Source organism: Brachycentrus maculatus, unplaced genomic scaffold (genome assembly GCF_059751285.1).
Source record: "Brachycentrus maculatus isolate JH-2025_06_01 unplaced genomic scaffold, ASM5975128v1 h1tg000431l, whole genome shotgun sequence".
NCBI classification, from domain to species: domain Eukaryota; kingdom Metazoa; phylum Arthropoda; class Insecta; order Trichoptera; family Brachycentridae; genus Brachycentrus; species Brachycentrus maculatus.
This window is the reverse complement of record NW_028281179.1, coordinates 1-8,738: the sequence shown is the minus strand read 5'-3', so window position 1 is coordinate 8,738 and position 8,738 is coordinate 1. Positions and strand designations below refer to the sequence as shown.

Below are 8,738 nucleotides of genomic sequence, written 5' to 3'. Positions count from 1 at the left end.
GGTTATTTAATTCAGAAAAAAGATTGGATTCCCAAAGTATTAGATAACACCCCTCATTTTTTTAAAAGCTCTTTTAAAACTTGACATATCGCTCACTCCTTTCAACAACGTCAAAAATCGTCAATTTTATAGTTGTGCAAGTTTTCAAAATGCTTAGAAAATGTACTATATCCTAGCAAAAGCGGCATATTTTTAACTTAATATTTACCCGCTACAGGGCAGAAAGTGTTGCTTTTGCATTTTGAAGAAAAGGTTTTGTTTTATTATTTTTAATACAGGTACTTAATAGTTTTCAAATGGAGAAAAAATATTTAGGTTTTAACTGAGAAAATCTGTTGCACAGTAAAAAGTTTAATAATAGTCTTGATGTTTATTTTTAATACATTTCATTTTATGTGTTAACTTTAAAAACAATCTCCTAAAAAATCAAGTTTTTGTAATATATTACGTTATAAAAAGGAGTGAGCGTTATGAAAGTTAACTAAATGCATGAACAAATTAATGTTTTTATATTCCAAGTTCACAAAAATATCTTCAACTGAAATTAAAATGAAGTTTTATATCTTTGAATTTTTAAACGTGACGGGACGTACAAGCGAAAAATAATATCCAAATAAAAGAATACATAGTAAAACTTTGCTTTTATATGTATATGTCATATAGCTATGGACTGGATCCTCTGAAAGCCTTCAAAGGTTTTTGTAAACGTTTTACTGGAATCAACCTTACAAATTCGAACAAATAGTCCTTTTAAGTATTATTGCTGTTTACGACATTGTTATTTTATATTCTAATATATGATAAACTTAATACAGAATCCAACCAAATAACATTTCGTTGAATTTCTCGTCTTCAAAGAAAATTTTCAAGAACCGATAAATTCAAATAAGGAGGTTCTCAGATCTCACTGAATCGATAGAACTATTGTGCGAAACCTGAAAAGGCTTCTAAAGGTTTTCTTCGGCAGGCTGCTGAATTTTTAGAAGTTACATAAACGTATTGTTATACTTATTGTGCTGAGTATAAAGGGTATTATATTTTGCTAGGAATCTAAAATATTTTTTTGCGAATGAATAAATCTTTTTGCATAAAAGCACTTCTAGATATTCCTTGCGAAGTGAAAAAAAAATATATATATTTTTTATATTGAAATGTAAAAATGAATATTATAAGATTTAAGGGTTCAAATGGGACAAAAGAAAACATTTGATTACTTATCCGTTTCCGAATGGCAACTTTATTATAACTTAATGATTTATTTTTATTATTTAACGACTCGATATTTAAATGTTTTTTTAATTCTAACAAAAAAAATACGCCTATTTATTAAAGTGATATTTTTACTCGTTGTAACGTGACTGGGTTGATAGAAATCATGGAACGTCGAGATATCGATCATGTATATATGACTTCCAAAATTTGAGTAGTGCGGTTGTCAATCGATAGAAAGTTGAATGCTACACGTGTGTAAAGTGATCACTTAACCAGCCTATTATATATCGTAAACCCTTTAAATATCCAGTTTACCATTCATTTATATTGAAATGTAAAAATGTAAGTATGACTATTATCGTGTAAAGAAATTCGAACAAATTCTGAATTTTTATCTTTCAAGTCGCATTCACAGTTTTAGTTCATATTTTTATTACTTTACCGTAATTGTTGAACCTTTTCGGTTCAAAACAAAAACAAACTGAGTGTTCAAAAATAATTTGGAAACGTTTTCCAACTTTGTAAATAAAGTGTCCGAAAACATCATGCATGTAAACATATACATTAAACTATCATGAGCTTTTACGCCATTTTTCCCATAGCAAGATGCAGATAAAAGATTCAACGGAATTTTATTGCGAGCAGACTGCAAATGAATCATCCATTTATACAATTCCTCCAACCCTTAAACATTATCTTTGCAGGAACGATCCCACGGATTTTACGACCAATTAAATACTTAAATAGTAATTCGCAAAGGTAACGGTTTTATTTTTCTGGAGATAAGATACTCACTATATAAACGTACAAGTAATACATGATATAAAGACACAGAATATAACCAAATTAACGAGCGTAAATTTATATTTTCCAGATATTTGAATAAGTAATTATCGTGCTATCTTATTTATACAAGTTACAATATTTTACTGAAAGTTTTAGTAGCTAATTTGTGGAACGTTTTATAAAACTTCATAAAATAAAATTAGAACTTTTACCGGACGTTTTTGATCTTTTTATTTATGGTACTTTTCTCCCACCGGTTTACATAATAACCTCAGTATCTTAAGTTAAGAGATAGACATGAACTAAATCCAAAATGTGAAATATTTGTAGTTAGATGAGTAGGCACGATTGAGGAGTGGGTAATTAAGTAAGGTTTAAAAATGTCGGAAATATGATTTTTCATTTTTTATGTAGGTTCAAATTTGACCAATTATTATTTACAACATTTCAAGTGTGTCCAAATACTCCTTCATCTATGTTAAAATGTAATAATATGTAAATAACTCCTATGAGTAGTCAACCCAGATTTGTGAACAAGTATTTGGATACACAAAACTTAAAATATTGATTATATTTATGATAATCTTAAAAACACTTTACATTGCAGCTTTTATTTAGATAAACTTAATATTATTCATCATATTGCACACCGGATTATTCACCCTACGGATGAGATGTCAATTTTTAAGGCATCTCAACTTGACATGAAACATATTTCGTTCTTCCCTTTTTGGTGAAAGAAGATGGAAGTCCGAGCATACCAGGGCTTGCGACCTGGCATTTATAATTATGGTCAGAATGATGAACGTTACACAAGTATATTAAGTGCCCGCAGGTTGTAAGCTCTAGGATGCTCAGATTTCCATCTTCTTTCATAAAAAGGGGAAGAACGACAGATGTTACATATCAATATAAGACACCTTAAATTTATTTGAATAACTGAAATATAGATATATCAATAGGTTTACCATACGTCATTTGACCGGGATTGTCTCGGTTTCAGAAACGGGTCCCGGAGTCCCGGCCGGCTTAGATTTTGTCCCAAGTTTCACGAGCACTGCCTATTTATTTATTCTGTGGCGCTGAGACGGTGCATTTTTTACAAAGAATTATGGAAAAACAGTTTCGGTAGCGCCAAAATTTTTACATGGATTGGACTACATTATGTATTAAAATATGAAGAAATAGAGACATCTGCAAAAGCTATTTACGAAATACACCTATCAGATGATCGACAGCAAATTAATACTGATAGTCTTTTTGATTAACTGTCGCTCGTAAAAACTTTTTTAGCATCAACAATTGAAGAATGTTGTTTAACGACGACCCAAACTAAATACGTGGATAAATGGGCCCAATTATTCAAACATTTAGATGAGCAACATATTGATGCACCTAATTTTATAAAATTACACTATATATTTTGTGCCGGGACTTCAGCACTTTTGGAGCGTGTTTTTTCAATAATGAATCACATTTGGCCAGATGACCGGGGCCACATGATGGCATAAAATGTTGGCATTACATGCAGTTGTTTTAACGAAAAAAAAAACAGAACAAAAACAATTGACTTCAGCGAAAAGTGCACTTGGCACAATAACTAATTTCTTAACTTAAAAAAAAAAACACTTTTTACTCGCAATTTGTTTTTTTCCCCTACCTGTCCTGGTTTAGAGCTTCATAATTATGGTAAGCCCATATATCAACCGTTCAGTCTAATATACGTATTGTATGCAGACGGAATCATAACAGCAAACATCCATTTGATTTAGAAGGTTAATGTCCTCACAGAAAAGTTTGCAAAGAGCTCGTAGGTATTATATCGTATTATAGGTTAAGTTCACAGTTCACAGTTCACAGACATCTTTATCGAAATTGGAATAGGTCCAACTTTAGAATTTGGCAGTGGAATGGAGCACTTTGTAGCTCCTCGCGTTCTCATGGGAGGTCTAAATTATTTGATACTATTACAATTTTATCACGGTATTTAAACTCCTTTTACAGAATGCCCATTTCAGTTTATTTATTAAATTAAATGCGTTGTAAATCTTATAACTAAATATCTATGTGTTACCAATATTCGTTTATTCAAAGTTGGAGATTTCATAAAATTCTCAATATTATTAATATTTAAAGCATACTTTGTGATTATTAATTTTTTTGTTTCGGCACTTACTTTGTGGTAAGACATGTTACAATGATTAAGGAAACACTTATCTTTATACCACTTGAGTTTATTAATGACAGGTCAGGTCTGAATAATGATAATAGTTATTATTCAGACTTGTAGATGGAAGTTTAGCTTCTGAAACAAGTAGTCATTAATAAACTCAAGTGAAGACAAGAAAAATCATGTTATTTAGTTTTAAAGTAGGTAAAAGATTTAATGTGATCCTAAAAAAACCCATGAAAGGACCTTTTGTTCTACATAATAAAGTGTATATCGTAATACCAAATGTCACAGTTCAACAGAGACGGCAACAAAGTAAAATTTCCATAGAATTTCTACGTGTTGAGTTACTATCATCCCCAATGCACTTTGGTCTTTATAGAAATAGTATATGTTTATGAAAAATATACCTTTGTGCTTTACATCGTATCAAACACGTCCTTCTTTATAACCTTGCGTTAAGAATAATTCAGTATGGATCAAAGCAAAGTACGACAATGTCTTGTTAGTAAACTTAAAAAAAAAACGAAACAAATTTTTACGTTTTACTACAAAAATTATGATATGAGGTTTGTTTAATTCAATAAACACGTTCTGATTTAATTTATCAGACACGTTTTTGAAAAAATTATAATTATGTTTTTTAAGTCCTCGTTGTAAAAGATTCACAAAAAAGGTATATAATATAAAATATTTTTCTCAGATTGCTGGTGTAGTAAAAAAGGGATAAAAATAAATAATGTAAAAAAATATAATTTATAGTTTGAAAAGTGTATGTCTCAGCTGTGTAAAACATCTCTTCATACAATTTGAGTAAAGTTTTATCCATAATACTTGTGTTCAAATATTCGTATTTTAGATCATTGGATGAGATATTTATAATATACTTGATACAAGATTATTCTTGGTATCTCAACATAAATCATACATGTATATAAACATTAAAAAAAAAAAAATATATATATATATATATATATATATATATATATATATATATATATATATATATATATATATATATATATATATATATATATATATATATATATATATATATATATATATATATATATATATATATATATATATATATATATATATATATATATATATATATATATATATATATATATATATATATATATATATATATATATATATATATATATATATATATATATATATATATATATATATATATATATATATATATATATATATATATATATATATATATATATATATATATATATATATATATATATATATATATATATATATATAATATATATATATATATATATATATATATATATTATATATATATATATATATATATATATATATATATATATATATATATATATATATATATATATATTTATATATATATATATATATATATATATATATATATATTTATATATATATATATATATATATATATATATATATATATATATATATATATATATATATATATATATATATATATTTATATATTTATATATATATATATATATATATATATATATATATATATATATATATATATTTATATATATATATATATATATATATATATATATATATATATATATATATATATATATATATATATATATATATATATTTATATATTTATATATATATATTTATATATATATAAATATATATATATATATATATATATATATATATATATATATATATATATATATATATATATATATATATATATATATATATATATAGATATATATATATATATATTTATATATATATATATATATATATATATATATTTATATATATATATATATATATATATATATATATATATATATATATATATATATATATATATATATATATATATATATATATATATATATATATATATATATATATATATATATATTTATATATATATATATATATATATATATATATATATATATATATATATATATATATATATATATATATATATATATATATATATATATATATGTATATATATATATATATATTATATATATATATATATATATATATATATATATATATATATATATATATATAATATAATTAACCTTTTAATGAATGCACCTATATTTTATTCAATATAATTGATATATGATGAAAACAATGTTTTTTTCACATTAAGAATATTTAGTTCCAAAAAAATACAATATTTAGAAGTGGAACCGATATGTCCTGAAGGAATTGGTCCAAGTTTCAAAACCTTAAAAGGTTTTGAAACTTGGGAGTTTTGGGATAAGTTTTTTCTTATCGAAGTTATTGCCTTTTTTAATGGCTGGTAGAATATATTTTTCTTCCTAGGTTGAAAGATTATGACTAAGATGAATGGGATTTGGAAAGTATTACGATCCCCGAGGACTCTGAGAGTCTTCTTCCTTGGATCTTCGGAATTATGAAACATTTCGTGAAAGCTCTCGAAAGTGAAAGGTTTTTTTAGTTCCAGAGAAAAGTGTGTTTAGGTCTTAACACCAATCGTGTACTAATTTTCTTTAGTAAATATTAAGAATGTTCAGTTGGTATAGTCTGTTGATTTACAAATAAAGGGAAAACTATGAAATTTTGGGACAAATTAATTGAGTATTTTAGTTATTATACAGACCTGAATGATGGAAGTTTAACTTCTGAAACATGTAGTCTATGATAAAACTCAAGTGGTAAAAAACGAAGTGTTTAAAGTGAAATAAATTATAACTTATGTCACGTGAGGTTACATATTATGTCTCTTCGAGAAACTATCATATGTAGATATATCGAAAAAGAAAAGGCGGTCAGTGAGTGACGATCAAGTATGCCAAATACTTGAAAGTGGTCAGGTTGGGAGTCATAACAATCGGCGGGTATGCATGAACGTGGAAGAGGCGAAGAATGTTTGCAAAGACAGAGTGGTGTGGCGTTCTATTCTCTCTGCCTACCGATGCGGGGAAGCGGCGTGATGGTTAGTTAGTTAGTTTTTAAATCAAAAACTTTTTGTTCAGAAATACATACATTGTCAAAAATTTTACAGGAATCAATATTTTCAATATTATTCAGTTTTAATGATTTAATGTATTAAAAACATAATATACATACATGTTTATCAATTTATAAATTCAGAAAAAGAAATAGAAGATATTTTGCTGTCTCAACAAAAACGAAGAAGTTGTTGAGATTTAAAATGAAGATCTAAGTATTTATCTAGGGGCTTATTGACACGACATTCGCTAATTTAAGTGATCAGATAATATTTTTGAAATACATGATATGTGCGATAAACATTAAAGGTATAAGTATATATGTAAACATTAAACGATATTTTTTTACTTATTTATTTATTTGGCGTTTAATTTGTAGACCTCCATTTAAATTTATGAATTAGTTTTTAAATCAAACACAGATTTTTGAGTTGTATTTTATTAAAAAAACACTTGAAATTAATATTGTGACAATTGTTTTGCATAGTTATGGTATTTTTGAACGATGTGAAGACCCTTCAGTCCATTTAATCTTCACATTTGTTAGAAAATAACATAACTAGGTGAAACAATTGGCACAGTATATATTTATATGCGTTTTTAAAAAAAAAATAAAATACGACTTAGTGGACTCAAAAAATCTGTATTTAATTTAAAAATTAATTCAAAGATATTTTTTACAGTGACCTTAGAGTACGAAATTACGACTTTATCTATTTTGCTGCTGCGAATCTAGAACCTTATTAATGGTGGTTAAATGTACTAACACATGAAGGCAGTAGAATTTATTTGATACAAATACTCTATTTTAATAATACTCAATTTTATTTATTGTTTCGGCATTAACTTTGTGGTAAGACATGTTACAATGTTTAAAGAAAACACTTCGTTTTTTACCACTTGAGTTTTATCATAGACTACATGTTTCAGAAGTTAAACTTCCATCATTCAGGTCTGTATAATAACTAAAATACTCAATTAATTTGTCCCAAAATTTCATAGTTTTCCCTTTATTTGTAAATCAACAGACTATACCAACTGAACATTCTTAATATTTACTAAAGAAAATTAGTACACGATTGGTGTTAAGACCTAAACACACTTTTCTCTGGAACTAAAAAAACCTTTCACTTTCGAGAGCTTTCACGAAATGTTTCATAATTCCGAAGATCCAAGGAAGAAGACTCTCAGAGTCCTCGGGGATCGTAATACTTTCCAAATCCCATTCATCTTAGTCATAATCTTTCAACCTAGGAAGAAAAATATATTCTACCAGCCATTAAAAAAGGCAATAACTTCGATAAGAAAAAACTTATCCCAAAACTCCCAAGTTTCAAAACCTTTTAAGGTTTTGAAACTTGGACCAATTCCTTCAGGACATATCGGTTCCACTTCTAAATATTGTATTTTTTTGGAACTAAATATTCTTAATGTGAAAAAAACATTGTTTTCATCATATATCAATTATATTGAATAAAATATAGGTGCATTCATTAAAAGGTTAATTATACTATATATATATATATATATATATATATATATATATATAATATATATATATATATATATTTATA

General features: G+C 25.6%; 1 non-coding gene across 1 annotated transcript; it reads left to right on the top strand.

Moving 5' to 3' along the window:
• Positions 1-512: 512 nt before the first annotated feature.
• LOC148302624 (small nucleolar RNA SNORD36) lies at positions 513-589 on the top strand. Its single transcript, XR_015838625.1, has one exon. It is a non-coding gene; the product is annotated as a small nucleolar RNA SNORD36 (small nucleolar RNA).
• Positions 590-8,738: the final 8,149 nt, after the last annotated feature.